This window comes from Stegodyphus dumicola, chromosome 7 (assembly GCF_044657685.1).
Source record: "Stegodyphus dumicola isolate Sdum_Otavi_A_Nest chromosome 7, ASM4465768v1".
NCBI lineage: Eukaryota > Metazoa > Arthropoda > Arachnida > Araneae > Eresidae > Stegodyphus > Stegodyphus dumicola.
Genome location: NC_140774.1, coordinates 44,091,984 through 44,112,791, shown reverse-complemented (window position 1 = coordinate 44,112,791; position 20,808 = coordinate 44,091,984). Strand labels below are relative to the sequence as shown.

General features: G+C 31.0%; 1 protein-coding gene across 1 annotated transcript in view; it reads left to right on the top strand.

Annotated features, from left to right (window-relative positions):
• Positions 1–890: 890 nt before the first annotated feature.
• LOC118204402 (uncharacterized) overlaps positions 891–20,808 on the top strand; it is a 39,182-nt gene continuing 19,264 nt past the window's right edge. Inside the window, exon 1 of the mRNA XM_035376730.2 lies at positions 891–1,133. The gene's annotated coding sequence lies outside the window, so the exon portion shown is untranslated. The remainder of the gene's footprint in view (positions 1,134–20,808) is intronic.

Sequence of the window (20,808 nt, the reverse complement as noted above, 5' to 3'; positions counted from 1 at the left end):
GGCAAATATTTTCAAATCTAGACTTATGAAATAGAATTAAATGGGAAAGTACATTTCCTTTACAGATCTATCCATTCCAAAAAGCTATTTTTAAGTAGTATAAATTTATTTGTAATGTTGAATGTATTGATATATATACTGGAACATACTGCAAATATGCTTTTTTTAAAATTTTTCCTTCTATGATTACGTCTAACGAATATTCACTTGAGTCGCTTTCACAACGGTTCTTCCAATTCTTACGTAGGCTGCCTTTTTAAATAGATCTTGACAGCCAGTGAAAAAGAGCAAAAAACATTTCTAAAGCCAGTTTCAGACACAAAATGTTTATCTTTGGAGGTGGGGAAGGGGATAAAGAAAGAAAGCATATATTTCAGTTTTATAGGAAGGGGTGAAATGGCTAAGTTCAGCTGCTAGCTTTAGTTGAGCAACCTTCATAAAAGTATCTGCATCTCCATGAATCACGATATTGTTTTATGATGTAATGGGTCTAATTAACATTCTCATTATTTTTTCAAATAGAGGAGGAAATCAGTGACGCCTGAGTAGCTGTTTTATGTTTTACTTTTCTTTCCCGATATTTAGTTTTTTGATACAATTTTAACTTTTTTATATATTATTCTTGAATAAATACACTAATATTTAGAATTTAAAATATTATTCATAATTTTATTAAAATATTTATAATATTAAGTAATAATGTGTATTTAGTTATTTATTATACTTCAGCACTAATTGCGAACCGATATTTCAAACATGGAGGTAAGTAAATACTTTTTAGGGAGCACCCAAAATTTTAGCCAGGGGCCCCAAAATGGCTTAACCCGGCCCTGTTTGAAGATGACGAATTTTTAAAAATTTTTTCTTAGAGTAGCACTTCCAGACCACTCAGCCAGTGTAAAATTTTACCACGCAGCTGTCACTGTCAGGTAAACTTGGCATTGTCACATGACATTTACATATATTTTGCTTTCAACCGAATCTTTAAAAAAAGAACTTGGGTAAATCTTTACCCTCGGTTTTCATTCTGTTTTGGAATGGTCTAGTTTAAATAATGCACTGCATGACTGGTTTTGAAATGACTCCTAGGAAGAGGTTTAAGAAAACTAGAAAATGGTCTACCGGATAAAAAAGTTTGTGAGCCTCTAATTTAGACTTTTAATGAATTTTCTTCCTTCGTTTTTTTTTTTTTTTTTTTTTTTTTTTTTTTTTTTTTTTACTGAATTTTCTTCTACTACATTCTTCAGTAACAGCGATTTGGATATTTTCATATTTTAAAATTGCTTAAAACTTATTTTTCTTTATACTGTCAGATTTTCGAAACCAGCGTTAAGTCTGATGCGTCGCAAAAAGAAGGTTGGTAATAATTTAAAGAAATTTTTCAGAATTTAATCGAATCGAACCTGAGGATCAGACAGCAAGAGATGTTTTCATACCTCGAAAGGAAGGTTTTGTTTTCACTTAATATCATGTTCTGGCAAAATAAAATTCGTAGATGCGATTATGAATGCAACTAGCAAACGAAGAACAAAAAGAATGCAGAATCAGATCATTTACGGAAAATGGCAAATGCTGTCTCTGGACGTAACGTAAGATCTTTAATTTAACTTCTAGGCGCCCTCGCGCATAGCTTACTATCTGGCAAAACATAACAGCTTTACTTTTATATTTGAAGATTTAATCAATAAGTTATTAATTGAGCCGTTTTCTTTCAAAGTGTTTAAGTCCCCTTTTGAAAAAACGTTAATTAATGATAAAAATGAATGCAATCTGCTATGAGCTTTTTATTTATAAACAGTCCTTAAAAAGCTTCCAAAATGTTCAACATTTTATCAATATAAATTAATCTAGTTAATGAAATTAAAAATAATTACCCTTTATTTGCTCCAAATAAAGATATACATTCGGCCCCTTTCTCAGGGCGTACAGTAAAGCCACCACTTAGGCTTAAAATGCAAGAAATAAGAACTAACTAATGACTAAATAAAGAGACTTAGCCGAAGCTAACACTGTTCTAAACTAGTTGCCCGTAATATGAAATTAGCTAGCGAAGCTATCAAAAGACACGTGATACGGCGGAGCGTAGTAACAGTTATAGAGAGACGTAGCCAAAAGGCAAACACGCGCTATTCAGGAATACTATCTCTCTCTGTCGAAGTCAGTGGAACTTTACTTAAATACTACTCTACTTCTCATTTGCATTTAACTCGATTCTAAAAACTCATTCTGGTAAGGAAATGTAAGATGAAGTTGGAAGAGATAGGAAATTGGCATAAACTTAAAATAACTGTTATAAAATTAAAATATACATTACATAATATTTAAAAAACATAAAATGAACGTATTAACATATGGCAATATTTTTCAAACCATTCCGATATAATTCAAATTCAAAATATCATTAAATACCTTATAAAATGGACTACGCCACTTTCCTACGAAAATGCCTCAATTAGTAAATTGAGTGATTCAAAAGCAATAAAAAAAACTTCTTAGACATCTTTTTTTTATTTTACTCTTAATCAAAATTTATTTGATGCTTTCGGTTACGTGTAAATTAAAATGCTTTTATTTTACAATATATTCCACTGATACTTTTTATGAAAATTTTTAGTTTCTTTACCATTAATAAAAGATGTTTCACACTCCTATGTTAGGCATTAGTATTTAATCTTTCTTTAAAAAAAGTTATGATGTTTTACATTTTTAAATAGCTAAGATTTTTTTAAATTTTTAATGGAAGCTTTAAATTATTTAAAGAAATTTTTCAGAATTTAATCGAATCGAACCTGAGGATCAGACAGCAAGAGATGTTTTCATACCTCGAAATTCAATTTTTTCAATTTCCTTGAAGCTTTAAACTGTAATCTGAAGTTTTCAGGAAAAAATTTTTGTCAAGCGCTTTTACTTAGCATTTTCTGATTTCGAATAACGATTATTTATGTTGAATAATACAGCCGATATTTTATTCTTGTTTTTCGCCTTTTTAATTAAGTCAGAGGTAGATGAGAGCCGTTTATAGTTTACAAAGGATGACAGCCGTTTATAAAGGTATATCATTCAGAGATAGATGAACGCCGTTTATAAATACGAGATTGAAATTTTTATTTTGTGGCAAAACATAAAAGAAAAATTCAATGTCATCAAGAGCAGAAGCTCAAAAAGCGTGCGAACTCTAACCTTCGCTTTTATTGTTTTATTTGACTCTGCGTCAATTCCATCTCAAACACTATTATATGACCTTCAACAGACATCGCTTCGTCTGGGTACCGGTAATGGCTATTTTGTATTACTCATGCTTGTTTTACCTACCAACTTCCAATAGTTTCTTGTTAAGAAAAAAAGGTGCGATGGGGAGGAGAGTCTTCTCAAAATTTTATATTGGTAATAAATTTTTAACTGTCTTATATATATATATATATATATATATATATATATATATAAAATGTTGCAATCCATGAACTTCAGATCCAGTTTAACACATCAAAAAATAAATGATCACATTTTTAATATATATATATATATATATAAATTTAAACAAATTAAAATTTTAAGAAACATGTATATACGTAAAAAAGCAAATTATATATATATGTGATGTACCAGCTTTAGACGTAGCTTAAATTATCAGACGATAAGTTTAAAAAAAAAAGGGGATCCATTTATTATTATTCAGGAGAAACAGCAGTTACAAAATCAGATATCCGGAGTAAATAAAAAAATTACTAATATTTTTTTGTATGAAGTTTACTGCATCGTGACATTTAAGAAAAGCCCCCGATATTCTTTTGCGAGTCCTTTTATAGCCTCTGGAAAGGCGGAGCTTCAAAGAAATGACGTCAGCCTCGTCAGCCAATCCAGTTCGCTTTAAATATTTCTAGAACATTCTATAACTGTACGTGTAGAAAAGGTGGGAAAAACAACTTGACTACGGGACTGTGGATTTAATTCCACGTACTTTCAAATAAGAGAACGTCGCCATTAAAAATGAAAAGAACATACAGTTAGAATTTTAAGTGTATTCTTGACTATGGAATTTTATTATTACATATATATATATATATATATATATATATATGATTATGAATCTCAATTTCTGGTCTTTGTGAAATATTAGTTCTAAATTTCTTACTTTATGTCTCTCTCTCTCTATATATATATATTTGGATTTTTTCCTCTGATAAATATCTAATATTGCCAACTAATTTATCTAATATTACCAACTACTCTAATATTACCAAGTTAATTTTTATTTCAAAGTAACCTTTGATTCTCGTTTTCAACCCACGCTTTCTTGTCAGAATCTTAATAAGCTGGCGTGCGTGTATTCAAATGAGGTAGAAAGAAGTACTGTTTGGAAGGTGATTTTAGAGCGTGTTATGCCTGTTGAAGACCACGTTTCTATCTTGATTTACTAGCGATTAGATTTTTGTGGCATTGAACGTTTCTAATCATCAGCCTTGTTACGCCGACATTTCCGAGCCAGAGCCTTCCTGCGCGTTATAGTTGATATTTACCCTCTATCGAACAATTTGAAGATGCGGTTTTGCAGCCATTATTTCATTTTTACTTTCAGTTAAACAATGTTTTCCTTTAAAATGTGTAAAAATACCCTTCTTTGAAATGCAATAACTTAGATTTTTACACCTCTTTACAATTTGTTGGTACGAATATTGTTCCTTGGGAAGTGCACTTCAAGCCATCGATCAGCTTTGGGAGCCATTTCCGCAAAGAATCTCTTATTTGTACTTTAGTCAAAAGAAAGCAGTAGCAGACGATTAATAATGAAAATGCCATTTCTTTATCTCAAAATATTAACGAGAAAATTTAAATACAAAGTAGTTTCCATAAAATGCAAACAACCTTTGTACCTGAATCGCAGTTAATACACTGTTGGAAAAAATTACTATAGAAGGAATGAGTAAGCTTTAAAGCAATGTTCTGCTCTTTATATTACACGAATATTAACGCTCAAAATAGTAATCTGCATCACTAAGTTCAGTCTTATAGTTACAATGGCACAACAAACAAGTTGCATTGTATTTCAAAAAGAGTCTTTACGGTATACGAATGACATACTTCGTTGCTATGTTGAATGGATTTTTACTTTTTTCTATGCGTTTTTCCCTTCCCCTCTCGTTGTAGTTCTGTGAACTTTTCTTTAAAAGCAGTTTTGCAACATTTTGATACAGATGTAATCTATGGTGGTTGTAAACATTCATTTGAGTCATTTCGTCTAACAATCAATGTGTATCTGCGCTTATCTATTTATTTGTGAACTAGATTCTGTTAAATGAGTAAGCAATCTGCAGTGGACTCACTCAGAATCTGATAAATGTAAGATCAGTAAACGTAGTATATAAATACAACGCCTTGCATTTTACGAATTTCTAACTTTTGAACTGCATGTGTAAGATTTTATTTGTACAGCAGTTTAAATTAAGGTTTTTCAAACCCTATTAGAATAATAAACTTGTTATCTCTCTAGTGTGAATTAATATGACAAAATCCTGAGAAGGTTAAAATTATCTTTTCACTAACATTTTAAATTTAATATAAAGCACCACTTCTGTTTACAAACAAAACTCCGCCACTTACGAGTGTTTAAAATAACATCAACTGAAATACAACTTCAAGTTCGAAATGGTATACTCAAATCAAATATTTTGAAGCCGCGTTCGTAACTTTGTCTAACAAAATGGCTGAAGTCGGACGAGGTAGAGCTGGCTATAGGAACATAAACTACAGGCAAGGCTGCCAAAAGTTCTGACACTAAAACATTAAAAACCCTCGACTTAAATACACAAACAACTAATTTGTATTTTGGTGAGGATTACGTAAAGGAGAAATTAAAGTAAAGATTTAAATTATAATAATTGGTTAATTAACATAAAATACCTTATACATGCTTCCCATGAATTATTTCATTGGTCCTGAAAAAATTTTATTTAGGTTTTATTTATTTATTCATTTTATTTTTTTAATAAATTTTAATGACATTTTTGGCAAGCCGTAGAGTTTGTAAAAGTGAGAGTCATTATCGAATTATAGGCCTTATCACTGCTCAATTCTTCACTACTATGAGAGGGTGAGTTTAATTTTGGTTCCATCACCAGCATTATAATAAAGGAGCAGAAAAAACTACTCACGTACGGAAAAACTCGCTTGGCATTTAGATTTCAGTTTCACATCTGTAACAAACATTTAATAGATCTTCTAGTTTGGTGGATAAAACTTACGAACACTGATAATTCAACAGGGACTCGAATCTGGTGAACAAGTTGACTTCAAGGGCGTTTTTATAGTTTTCCCCATGTGCTATAACAAGAAATAAGAATAAATACCCCTTAGCAAGTTGTCCACAAAGGTATCCTTTTCCTTATATGGATTGGTATCGCTATAATTGAATAATAAAATAACTAGTTTAATAATTAAGCCCGAGAAGTTGAAGATACAGAATTTTGAATAATACTAACTGTTGAAAATAGCAATGCCAAAGGACAGAGAGTGAGAAATTGCAATGATATTGTTCCGTCATAAATTAATGCCTTAAATGAAGTTTTCGCGCTTATATAATAAAGAAAAGATTTAAATTGTTTAAAACGTAGCTGCGCATTTTATTTGCCTCTGGCTGCTAGGCACGAGATTTGCAACAAATATTTCACACAACTGTAGTAGCAAGAGTTTCTGTTTTTCCCGAGACACAAAATTCGCTTAGTGAAATCAAGAAAATCCTCTTTGAGCCATTAACAACAACAACAATAATTAAAACGGGTGTACTCCAACTGCGCTAATGAAAATCCCCCCCCCCGGATCGAGCTATAGTCCAACTGCGCCAATCAAAATTTCTTCCCCCTGCTGCCTACAGGGTTACAATTTAACTTTTCGAAGCCAATTGTAGCCAAGAGGAAAATAAAAATAAATAAATAGAATTACATATCACAAGAACAAGTAAAAAATATCTAACAAGCAGGCTAATTACTTGAATAACAGTAATAAATGCGAGAGCTAACAAAGAAAATAAAAGGTATTGGTAAACATACATATTAGCATTACAAACACCTTTCATTTATTATAATAATATCATAAATTAAATAATTATAAAGCATACAAATTATATTTTTAATAAATTACCTCAATAATAGTCAAGATGTCTGAACTAGACTGGAAAATTTAAAAGAGTTCACTAGCGTGCAAAAAATTATTCCATATCAAAGTGTGTTAAAGTGTGCTAAAAATATTTTTTGTTAATTAAAGTAATCACGTAAATGTTTGTAGAAATTAAATTTAGTTAAATTTAAAAAAAAAAACTTAGCATGAAATCTATTATAACAACATTACTATGCATTTGGAACACTGACGTATAAATTGTAAATAATTAAATTATTATGCTAAGAAGTTTTTTCTAAAATTTATCTAGAAGAAAGGAATTAGATAAACAATACTGCAAATTAATATAATCAATCAGACCTCTCAATAAATAAAAGTTTACTTTTTTAACCAAAAATTAAAAATTGGGATGCAAACATTTGAGTAATATATTTGGAAATATCTGAACATATAATTAATTATAAATGTATAATTAAATTAATAACAAGCTAATTAACAGTAACATTAAGCTTAATTTCATTCAATCTAAAACAAGCAATCGATTAGGAGCTCCGCATAACTGAAGTTTTAATACTATTTTACGTAGATTTGCGCATAAAATAAAAGTTGCTTTTGTGAAACAAGTGAATAATGTACTGATAGTCAACAGGAATTAAAATACTGTGGTTAAAAATATAACTACTTGTCAGAAGGTATGCAAAGTTGCCATGGCTAGACAAATTGAATGATTATAGAAAACTCATAAAGTTAAGCGCTACAGTGTGAAAAGAAAATTCTGGAATAAACATGTTAAGAAAATTAGATGGAGAAATAATCCTTAATTTATTTATACCCATATAAACTCTATGCTTTTGGAAAAATGTTACATATAATTTGCACCGAGGTATCTATCAATCACCGAAACCGAGTTAAATTTCTTTCCTTATTTTTCCTTAATAGAGAGATTTGTAAAAAGATATGCTAAGGTAAAAGTGAAAATTTTTGCAATATTTTTAAAGAATAAATTAAAAAAGTATTTTTACTTCATGAAGGGAAATTTTTATGCTACATTTTTACACAGTAAATAAGTACAAAAAAAGAAAGAGCTGGGGGATCACTGGGACTAGAAATTCGAGTCGAACTACCAATGTTTAATGACTTTTCCGCTTGATCATAATACCTTTTGAAATTAGGCTAAGCAATATATTAAAGAAAATAGAAGGTACAGCATGCGTAAGAACAAAAGTGGGCTGAATTAGAAATTTGCATGTTTAATGAATGAATTAAACTTACCTGTATGCCATTATGAAATATTAGGAAGTAGCATAAAAGCATGAGTGAAGAAGGCAGTGGCAATCTAAATCATTGTAATCTAAATGTATAACATTATCAGTATCTGCTATTAATTTCAATACTGCTGAAAAAATTATAAATGAATTATATTATAAATCACAGGAACTCGTTGCATTATAAATTACAACAGTTAGAAATATTATTAGCGTGATTTAGCGACCATCTTTGTTAACAAATAATTTCAAGTAATTAATTTTACAAATAATTCAGCCTGAAACTAGATTAGAAAATAAGCTACATGCTGAAGCTTAAGCTTTGCCTAGGTGTTAGAAACATCTTCTGTTAATTAGAGTTGTGATGCAAGAATTTGTAAAAATTATCATTTAAATATAAATTGGCATAAATACAATACAAAGTATATAAATTCTACATACATGAAAACTTGAGTACAGTGCAACAATATGTGAAAAAGGAATAGATTAAAAGGGAACTGAAAATCCCAGGATATGAATATAAGGGAGTTTGAAAAAAAATTTTTTTTGTTTGTTAATTATGAAAATTTTGCTGACGCTCATAATTATTAATTTATTAATTAAATGTGTATTAGAAATTAAATGTATGCCAAAGTACATCAGGTGGAAAAAGAATAAATATTTAAACATTTCTAGTATTAAAATATGGAATTTGTAACAAAATTAAATAACCTTAAAATAACTTCGATGACTAAAAATGGAAAGCTTAATACGGAAATATATTGCAATAATATTAGTGCAAATTTAGAACGACTTAAGAAGTCCAATTTTTAGATTTAATAAAGAGAATTTTTTAAATTAAATTAGAACTGTTTACCTAAAATGGTAAATTTGAAAGGTAAAACCTTTCTGCTATGTATGAAGATTTGTTAATATTTATCTAGACAAGAAACTTATTTAAGGTGAGCTACAAATCCGATATTTGATAGTTTTATTATGTATCAGTTTTGTGTATGTCATTAATCTATCAATTTTCCTATTCAAAACTGATATATATATATATATATATATATATATATATATTGTATATATATATATATATATATCAGCGACTAAAATCTACAACTTGGAAAGTTTTAAATTCTTACAGAGAATAAAATAGATCTGGACCATTATTCCTTTAAGCATCATAAAACTTTAAAATGAGTGTAAAAGTAATTCATTTTTACTTTAGCTCACGCCAGACTTTAAATTAATATTTGTTTTGCATGCACAATTTTTACAATATTGATAAACGAAAATAAAGGCTTGCAGTCTCAATAGAATTTCCCATTAATGGCGATAAATGACTTTTTGTAGCACCCAATCTTCTTGGAAAGAAATAGGGGACAGAAAACGTCGCGCAGTTCGTGGATTAAACGCGGATCTTCGATCAAATTTGGCGCAGTTCGTACCCTACCATTAAAATATAATCATGTTTTAAGGTTTTTTTCCGAAGGTATTTTTAAAGAAAATTAATTTCTGCCTAAAGCTGTGCGAAAAATATGAAAAGAGGACAAAGTATAGAAGCTTATAGAATATCTCCTGAGGCAACTGATTTCTAGCAACACAGGCCAATGAAAGTAAAAGCGACTCCATTCATTCATGGTTTGGCGAAACCGCCAAGAATGAATTACCTTGAGAAGAAACAAGCCTTTCTACCCGTCAAACCAGCTATAAAATTGCCATCAGTAGCTATAAAATCGCTGATGTTTCGTAATATTTAGTCTAAGAGATAATAGAAAGTATTTTCAGTGTTAATATTATCAGTATAGCGTATGAAAAGTGAAACACTATCAGATTGATAACACTATCAGATAAAGTTATTATATATATATAATAAAAAAAGAGAGAGAGAGAGAAATTTCGTATCCAAAAGGTAAAATTATAGTTTTGCCGTTTAATCCCTTTAAAAAAGAAATGTTCAACTGTAGATTCAATAACTTTTAATACTGTTTCAAAAATTAATTAATTCGATGTAACTATTGTAACTTTTTTTATGAATTGCTAAAATGGCTCATATCGGCATAAAAGTTATTATTTGGATACGCTATAGCTTAAATCTACTTTAAAGCAGTTAAATATACTATTAAAAATAAAGTAAAGGCTTAAATTTTTATCACTTTTTAATCTGGTCAGCTTGTTAAACAATAAAATTTTAATTTGACACACAAATTAAAGATCTTAAGTAATGTCAAACAGAATAAAAAATAATAAATAAATAAATAAAATAAAATAAAATAAAAGCAAAATTTGAAAGCGTTCAGTTTTTAACGGTCGCCCAAAATGGTTCGTTAAGGTTTTTTGCGCTCTCGCTGAGTTCGCATTTTTACCAGTGTGCTCTCGCATTGACTCCTGTTACCAAACCCTGTTTTCCTTGTCTTTTTAACTTTATTATTAAGCGTCTTTTTCTTCGCACTTACATCATATAGATTTCAACAAAAAAATCACGAAATTCTTAAAAGCTGCATAGCAGGATATGTTTAGAACGGCCAACGCAATATCAAGTGTTAACATACTTTCTCAGTTCACCAAATCAGTATTCAATTTGTTTTAGTAAAGTAGCTAACAAAAGAATTTTGTTCTTTTTATTATTAACTTTTTATATGCTAACTTTATTTACTAAACATCAAGCTCTTTGCCCTTAGGCCACATGAAATTTCATTCAACAGCAAAATCACAAAATATTTGAAAACAGTATATCTTTAAAATTTCCGATGGACAGTAGCATGCTGGAGATAAAAATGTTTTACTCTGTCAATGTTACTCTCTTCCAGAATGTTGAATTTTTTAATCAAAATTTCATTCAATTTTTACAAAATATGAAACATAGAATTCGAAATTCAAAATTCGGATTTTCAGGTACACATGCTCGGGTGGGACTACGTTATTCAAAATTTGATGCCCTAGGTACCGTAGGTTCTTCACAGAACATACGCACTTCATTATATACTTCTTTAAAAATAATACAGGGCGATAATATTTGGTGATAAAAATCTGAAAAGCGATTCGGCCGTTTGTAGTGGAGGACACCAAATCTCATTTCGAGGCTAATAGCTCATTCGGACTAACACACTTTTGGGCTAAAAACTAGCTATTTATAAGTATTATTACTGTGACAGTTTTAAAACCATATCAGTTAATTTTTATGCAAATAATTTATTTATTAATACGCATGTGAAAGTAATTAAAAATAATATCCGAAATTTTCATTTGGCATTTGATTTTTTTAGTATCTCACTGAAAAATTTAACTTCTGTTATTTTGTTTAACTCAGTCCTGAAATTTCTACAGCTCTTTTTTTTTTTAGAATTATATTAATTTAAATTGTCATAAATGCAATACATGCATTTATGATGTTACGTCTACTTTAAAAGACAGTAGGCAATATCTGAAAAAGCGCACAATTCTTCTGCACAGTGTTTTTAGAATTTTATTAATTTAAACCTTTTATTACCGTAGCTGATTCAAAAAAAGCATATGTAATTGTAAATTTGTAAATCTGTTTTTAATTTGCAACTAGAAATGCGAAGTATTATTAGGAAAATTCAAAAATTGATTAGTTTTCCAGCTGACTCATGATCCAAAACAAAACAGAATTCAAAATGAAAGAAAACTTTGGAGACTATTCAAGGTATTGTGTGGAATGCAATATAATATTCCCTGAAATAGTTAAAGTAATCAAAGAGTGGACATTTTTTAACATGACGTAGAACTTTCATGATCTATAGTGTGGCCAGAAAGGCCCTTTCCGCCTGAACTAAATGGGAGTAACAATTAAGATGACAAGGTATTTGAGACTGGAACCTCTGATCCTGATCCTTGATGTGGCAACAGTGCTCCTCACGTGAATTTCAACGGGATTGCTCGTAATTGCTATGTGATTGCCCGCGGAGGAGAATAAAGTCAGCGTTGACCATTTTTTCGACTTTCTGTACTTGGTGAAAAACAGGGGCAGATATCAAAGACTTCATTTTGGAAGAACGTTTAGTGACAAGCGTATTTGTCCATGAACTGAAGCACAAGAATGAAAATATGACACAAGTGATGAATAGATTTCGTGAACGGTTCGGTAAGAAGCCACCAAGTCGTTAGATTTTGATCACGTGCGAGAAGAAAGCAACTGCAAGGAACATGGACCTTATAAGAAATAGACTAACCCAAAAGGGTTTTATCCTTCGTCTGAGGGGTTGCCGGCTGTCACCTTGATCACTTCCGGAGGAGTAGGGACGACTTGCAGAAATTTAACATTGGTTGCCTATTGCAGCGTGTATAATTGTCAAGAAAAAGCTGGTTGTAGCGCCTCATTTCACAAATTAGAATTTCTACATATTTTTAATTTTGAAATTGAGATTGATTTTTAAAAAATTAGCATAATTAACGTTCCAAATAATTATAAAGCTATTGTATGCTTTCAGGGCTGGATATTTTTTTAGCTTTTCCTATGCTGTAAGGAAATTCGTAACTACTTCTTTTAGAAAATAATATTTCTAATCTGAACTAATAGAAAATTTCAAACAAGCAATTTTTATGCTTTTTATTGGTGTAAATAAGTAAAAAATACTAAATATTTAAAAACGAATTTTTGAAAGTTTTGTTTAAAATTCTAAATTGTGCTGCTTTTTTAAAATTATAGATGAGTATTATAGCACAATTTCTATAAAGGAATTTTATTTCCGTTATATATTTCATAATACATCATAGTGATAAACACTTTTGACTCCTTAAAAACATTTATACATTTAATTCTAATATTAAAATTGTATATAACCGTAATAATTAATTTTGTTTGTATTTTATAGTGATTATTTTTTAAAATTTATTTTTAGTTCTGCATAAGATTTTTTTTATTTATTGTTAATTTAATTTATTAGCCCAAAGCGGCGGTAGCCTAGAAAGGCTGTTAGTTTCGAAGCGGCATTTTGCGCTGTTTTACTATAAATGTCCGTGTCTCCTTGCAAATTGTTGTTACCAAATATTATCGCCCTGTATTATATGTAAAGAAATTAAATAATGAAGAATCTGCATGAATACATGTATGTTTCTCGCACTGTGACAAAAACGACATTATCTAGAGCCATCAAATTTTGACGGCCGAATTTCGAATTTGTTTTAATATATTTCATATTTTGTAAAACTTTAACGAATGTTTGATTAAGAAACTCAACGAGTTCAGAACGAGCACTGTACGGAAAATAACAGTTTTATCTCCAGTGCGAAAATTCTAAAGATATGCTGTTTTCAAATGTATGTGGTTGACGGGCGAAGAACATGATATTCAATAAATATAGGTAACACAGAAAACTTTAAAAAAAGTTTCCTTTTGGGCGTAATATAAAATCTGAGTGCTTCTAGATTTTATTTTATCTTTTTTTCCCTTCATTACGCTCAGAAAATTTTATGCTCCGAATTTTATGAATTATTAAAATAACTAATCCACTTGAATGTTAATAATTTAATGTTCATATAATCAAATAAATATGATCGTTTTGTAATGTTATTATGGTTTGGAAAATCGCTGCCTGAAAATGTTCATTAAATTTTAAAAAAATTATCAGATCTTGTTTAATTTTACCTTATTTATTTCAAATCATCGCGTACTATCAATCTTATTTATTTTTACTTTATTTCTACGCAAAATTAAGTTCATAAATTTTGTGCTTAGGGTTTTTACCGTTTTACCAAAGTAAGATGTTTGTACAAGAATTACGCGTGAAAAAAATGGGCGAAATGCAGTAAAAAGTGCTTTAATGAGATATATTAAATCCGATTTGGAAAAAACTGTGGCTTTCATAATCTCATCACTATACAACGTATCACATTTAATAATTAAAAAGAGTTATGTGATACAAACGCCATAGGTTTCAGTGTTAAAGTAAACAAGATCGTCCCTACTCTTTCTTACCGACATGTCGGTGACGCGCGCCCCGCCCACTGCGTTAGTCTATCTCTTATAAGGTCCATGGCAAGGAAAATATGACGTCAGTGGTGACTTTGAAGGGTGTTGTATTTAATAAAATTAGAAATTAAAAGGGCTATTGTGAATTAAGTTGGTAATTTTGCTAGTACTTGTCATTCATATTTTTTATCTTACATATCCCAAGAAGAAAAAGGCTTGGTGACAGAAAGCCTTTTGAGCAAAATTTTGAGAAAAGCAAAGGACGAAAGAAAATTTTGAGAAAAGCAAAGAGCGTGAGCTAAGGACGAGAAATTTTGTACAACATTTACAATTTCAACGAGAAAGCAAATGAATGGCCTCAAGGACATAGCCTTTAGGGTTTTACTGTGCTCCGTCATTTGGTTCATGAACTTTCTCATATTATGAATATATAAAAATATATAAAAATGCAATTTAGAAATATTGGAATAAAATTTGATATAATCTGTAACTTAAATTTAAAGTCTAATTTAAAATTCTATAAGATATAAGTTTGTAAAGTTCTTGAAAAGTTCCCCAAATTGTATAAAAGTGTAATGAATTTGGAGTATTAATTTTCCCACGAAATATTTAATAACGTTCAGGGTTCAGAAACGTGGCTTGAATACCACATAATGAATGTGACAGTCTTTTAAAAGTCTTTCGTAAAAATTAACTGTTATACTCAGGATAAAATCAGAATATTTTATTACACATCAAAGAAATTCTATTAAAATTAATACTTTATAAAGTATTTGCTCCCTGCTTTCGTGGTGTAACTGGAAGTGTATTTGAGAGGTCCAGAGTTCGAGTTCCGGCGATGGCACTGCACATTTTTCATCTCTTCTGCTTAAAAAAAAAAACCTAACTCCAGGATTTGGTGACTGGATCCCCTAAATCACCTTATAAAAGGGGGAGTATATAAGATATTTTCTTCCTCCTTTCTCCATGCCTTCGTGTGTAACAGGAAGCACAGAGGTCCAGAGTTCGTGTCCCGGCGAGGGCATTCTACATTTTTCAGTCTTCCGCTTCAAAAAAAACCTAATGACTCTACAACTTATTTACACATTATTATAGAAAATCAGACATTCTTATTGTAGAACTATGTAGCAATTAATACACAGAAACTAACGAAATACAATACAATAATAATAAACTTTGATAACAAATTGGTCAGGTCCTCTACAGGCAAATCAGCATTTGACTACTTGCTGATGGCTGTGGGATATTAAAAATACAGTTACGCATATAAACCTCTGTTTCTTATGCAAGGTAAAATGAAGAAAGGGGGCTGTATTTAAATTAAAATTAGAAATTAAAAGTGCTATTGTCAGTTGTCAATTAAGTTAGAAATTTTGCCAGTACTTGTCTTTCACATTTTATGAATAAAAGCATTTAATCGAATCATATCCACGATAAATTGTATGAGAGATCACCTGAACATTAAGTATAGATTTTTCAACTGTTTCACGGGACCTGCAACAATAAGCAAAATAAAAAAGATTGATAAGTGAGTGCTTCACAAACTCGCTGATCAAAATAAAGCACAGCATATGGGAATGTGCGGCTTTCTTTTAAAAAGTAAGATTCCCGCAAAGAATTGTGATTGTAAATGAGACGTGAATATTCTATGAAAATCACACGCGTTTGTCACAGTGTTTGGGAGGAAAAGACGCTTCAAGAATGGCTCCAAACGCACTTTTGTAACCACAGACGATGTTGTTTTTTGTATAATGGCCTTCTTCTAGTGTTATTCACTACTCATTCCTTCTACGAGGTGAAATGTCATATGTAACTCGATATTGTACTGATATTTAGCAAATTTATGAAAAATTGCACTTTAAGCAGCCGGAACTTGTGAATAGACGAGGAATTTTAATTGCTTCAGTAAAACGTCTGAATCCATAGAGTCAAACATACAAGTTCAAGCAAGGCCGGCATCTGTGCATCCATCTAGGTATATTAGGTATCACCGGGTCTTATTAACTGCTCAGCTTCCGCCCCAGATGGAATTCATAGGAAGAATATCCAACGAACTTTCCTTTAAATTACGAACTTGCCATTAAATTATTTTTAAATATAGAAAATTCTACCAACGTTTCACTTCGTTTTTTAAAAGTGAAATAATATTTATTAGTACTAATTCTAAAATTTAAGTCTTTAAAATAAACAAAACTAAAAATAAACTCAGAAGATTTTCAGTTTTAAAAGCTCTTGCGTTTCTTTTTAGTACATAAAATGGCATAAACAGAAAACAGAGAAGAGTTAGAAACTATGAATTTTAAAAAGGAAATCTGTAAACATGGTTGCAGTTGAACCTACTATAAAATTTCATATTCATCTTTCAATTTCATTGTGGATGCCGACGATAATGTACGCAAGAAGTAGAGTTAAAAATTTTGAATTCGGTATCTCGCACACTTGTTGCCAAAATGATATTATAAGTGATCGATTGTTTGCGTCGATGAGCAATGTATTTTTACACTATCGAAGATAAATAAAAGATGTGTTGCTCTTGTCTTTCTGATCTTTATTTTAACGGATAGGATTTCATAATTAAATTTTTGAGACATTAATAAATATATGCTTCAAAGGCATAGCAAACTCAAAAAACTTGAGAGTCATAATTTACTCCTTCTCCCATTATTTTTCTTCATTCGAGGCTCGTCCTAAAATTTTGCTTGCACTGAATTTGATTTTGAAACCCCTCAGGCCGACGGACGCCGCCAGCTTTCTATCATAAACTTGCGGGAAAAGTCCTAATGAAATTTTGTCCAACTTTCATCAGAGCACGCACGTTCCTTCTTTTCTCATAAGTATCGATTTTTGTGCTGGTGTCTGTCTGTCTGTCGCCCGTGTGCCGCGTCCGTCTGTCTGCACGTGGCAAGTTGTAGTAGGTACTTTTGAACAGCATCTTATGTGTTTCACACAGCAAGGCGGGAGACGGCTCGGCGTCGCAACTAAACGTGGCGCCATTCATTTCCCAGAATTCCTTTTTTTTTTTTTTTTTTTTAAGAAAGAGAGTTTGTAAAGCACCTGCCCTAATTGCAGGTTTTTAGATATCGAAATGGCTTAATCCCCTTCCTGTATTAATGACAGACGGACGGTTCCGTATTGTCGGAGCGGACTTCGATTGTTCAATGTCGCATTGCCCAGAATAGCGAGTGGCACAGGATCAGTGCGTTTCAGAACGCGGGGTCGACGTAAATTTTATTACCGCTCAGCGCAGTTTCTGCTGTTCCTAATTTCTGCAGCTCTGTTTGGTCCCCAACCTTGGTGGGATGTATACCAGAAGATTCTTGAACATTTGAAAAGCGTTGTGTAAAAAGAAAATGAAGAAAGGGTAGTGAGAATTTTGCTTAACACTTAAACGGTCATGTAAACTTTTGGTGCACAAAAGATGCCGTCTATGAGACTGCTCATTAAAAAATCTTTAATAAGAAGGAATACTAATAAAATTTGTTACAACTGGCCATGTCATAAACGTTCATTCTTCGTTTTTGATACATTAATAAATGTAGATGATTTATAAATGCAGAAGACACCTGAACGGTTAAGGTTAACGTTACCGATTTTTAACTAAAGCAAAATTTGAAATCTGCGTTTAATGAAGAATAAATTTAAGATTACAAATTTAAAAAATATATATTAAATTTATTATGGGGATAAAAATTATATTAAGTAAATCTGAAGTACACGATTAAAACTTTTTGTTGTTGAAGTTCATTTTCTCAACATAATTTGGTAAAAAATATTTGAAAGAAACGGTTTAAACTATTTACATTTTCCCATAATCTTTTCAAATTAATGCAACATTACAAGGAGAATGATTATTTCGAGAATTAACTCAGATAAACATTTAAATAAGTTCTTTGCGAGACATTTATTACAATCAAAACCATGATTATGCAGAGTGTTCATAAAAGCATTAAACATTAATTCATTTGCCACTGAAAATGTAACAATCGCAGAATATATTTTGAGTGAAATCACGTAAACCTCGTCGTTGTACTAGACGTAAGATCTTTAACTCCCACTTGGTCTACAAGTTGCTAGATCTCAGAGTGTTGCCATTCGATATGACTTAAGATCTTTAATTTATCTCTTGAATTGTGCTGCCCAGACGGGACTATGGTTAGTGACGATGACTGCCATGCTGAAGGGCTCGAGCTGGAATACCCGAGAAGGCATGGATGTAAAATTGTCCACCTTTTCATAGGAGGCAACGGAGGCCGTCTATTAGGTGCCTCCATAATAAAATTACCCCAGGGGTGAAAAAAAAAAAAAAAAAAAAAAAAAAAAAAAAAAAACACCTCTTTCGAATTGTAATTATAAATGTTTAACAAAGCAATCAACGTAATTCTTAGTTATCCATAACTTGATATTTCTCTTTTAATACCATTAACTAATTTAAAATTTTACAATGCATTTAAATGATAATTTTGGTAAACATTCGCAGCATTGTGACAGATAAAATATGTTATTTCTAACGTTATATAGTATATTATGTACCTGGGTAGAGAATAATTCCCTTCCTCTCTTTAATATCGCCAATTTATATAACTTAATACACACCAATTCCAACTAATTCGTGTTACTTTGATAAATTATATTAAAAATAATTTATTAATTATGAACATCTGTAAATACTAAAAAATGTTTATAACGCCCTTCGCTGCGCATTTTTGTTCAAAAATAATTTTGCCGGTCGCCTAATTACGAGTTTTTATTTTAATTTATTATTATTTTGCAAATTTTATTACCGTGATGTACCTTTTTAAATGGAGTATTGATTGCACGAATAACAAGGTTAAGTGCTTGGATTTCCTACCTGAATGAAGTGAGGCAATTTAGCCATTCGACTTTTTACTCTTGTATTCATTTTTGGATGTTACGGATTTGCGTGCGAAGAGCAATTTTTTCTCTTTTCTCCCTTGGCAGGCACACTTTTGGGAAAATCGGAGGAAAATCATTATCTACTCGGAAGCAGATACGCTGCAAACTTTCTCCTAGAAATTGTACTTGTTTCTTTGCATGTATCAGCTCCTTCGCAGAATGCATTAGTGGGACATAACGTAGTGACTCACTCTTCATTCAGTACTTCTCGATAATAGGGCAGTCAATATTTGTTGGTGAAATCAAACGTTTGATTGTTCCAATTTGAAATTTACTTTTTGTTGCATTATATCAAGCAAATTAGTTCCTTCCAAACTGAATACAATAGCATATCATCCAAAATGAAGCTGCTTTTCTTACAATTTTTGTCGAGAATATTGAACCTAACACTAAGAAAGTATTTCTCAGGTGTGTCGTAGGTAAGTCGGAAGGTATGTCGTTTCTAAGGCGTATCCTAGGTATTCTAAGGTAAAGTTCTAAGGTAAATAAAGTATTACGAAGGTCGTGGATTATTCTAAAGAAAGGGCTGCTTTCATGGAAGACTTTCTATGGTAACATGGCTCATACTTATGTTATATGTAGGAAAAACTATGAAAAATTCCTATAGTCACCTAAATCATCGAGATCTGAATCCATATCTAACTGCTAATATATAGTGGTCTTATTTAATATAATATGAGTCGAGGAAGAGTTTAAACAAGATTTGTTGGAATTTTACTGGAAATTAAAAAATTTCTCATGTCCTATTATCCAACAAGTACCCAGCAGCGGCCGAGTAAATTGCTACAAAATTTAGTATAATAAAATTGCATTTCTCATATATTTACTTTATTTGAATACTCTCGTTAAGCATATGCAGAGAAATCATGAAAGTTTTCTCAAATGTACAGACGAAATTAATGCCTTAAAATTAAAAATACTGCTCTGAATAAGAAGGATCACAAGAAAAAATGTAGCAGAAATATTTGAACTAATGAAAATGATAAATATCTATTGAAAACATTTTACAAACTTCAGAATTTTGTAGTCGCTGAGCGCTGGTAGTTCGGTCCGAGGTTCAAATCCCGCGAAGGGCTGGCTGAATGAGCGTTTTTCTGGTTTTCCTCATGTGTATCGTGTATACGAGCAAATTTCCCTTGAAAGCTCCTACCCTAAGGCGTCTCTTCCCTTAGTTATATGTCTTCCCTTAGGCTGATAGCCCTCAAGGGCTTTGCCGTAATCAAATAACCAAACCAAATCTTTTAACAAATAATCCAAGACAATTATGACGAAAAATTGGATGATATGAAGTAGCTTATTGACTTGGTGTTTTTCAACTGATATCACTGTAACGCCTTAAATGCCACATTGTAAGGAAAAGGGAAAACATATCGGAAATGATGAGCTCAATATCTGCTTTCGCGGCTAAAATCAGTTTTGGGAAGAACAATATATTCAAGAAAGAATCTGAAAATTTTTTTTGTCATTTACCCTCATTTTAGACCCGGAATTTATTCTTCAGTATGATTCATGAAAGCTTCGTTGTACCTTCACGTTTAGCGAATTCGAAGACGCAAGAAGCTTTGTATTTACTAGTGAATGCTATGTTTTCATTATACTGCC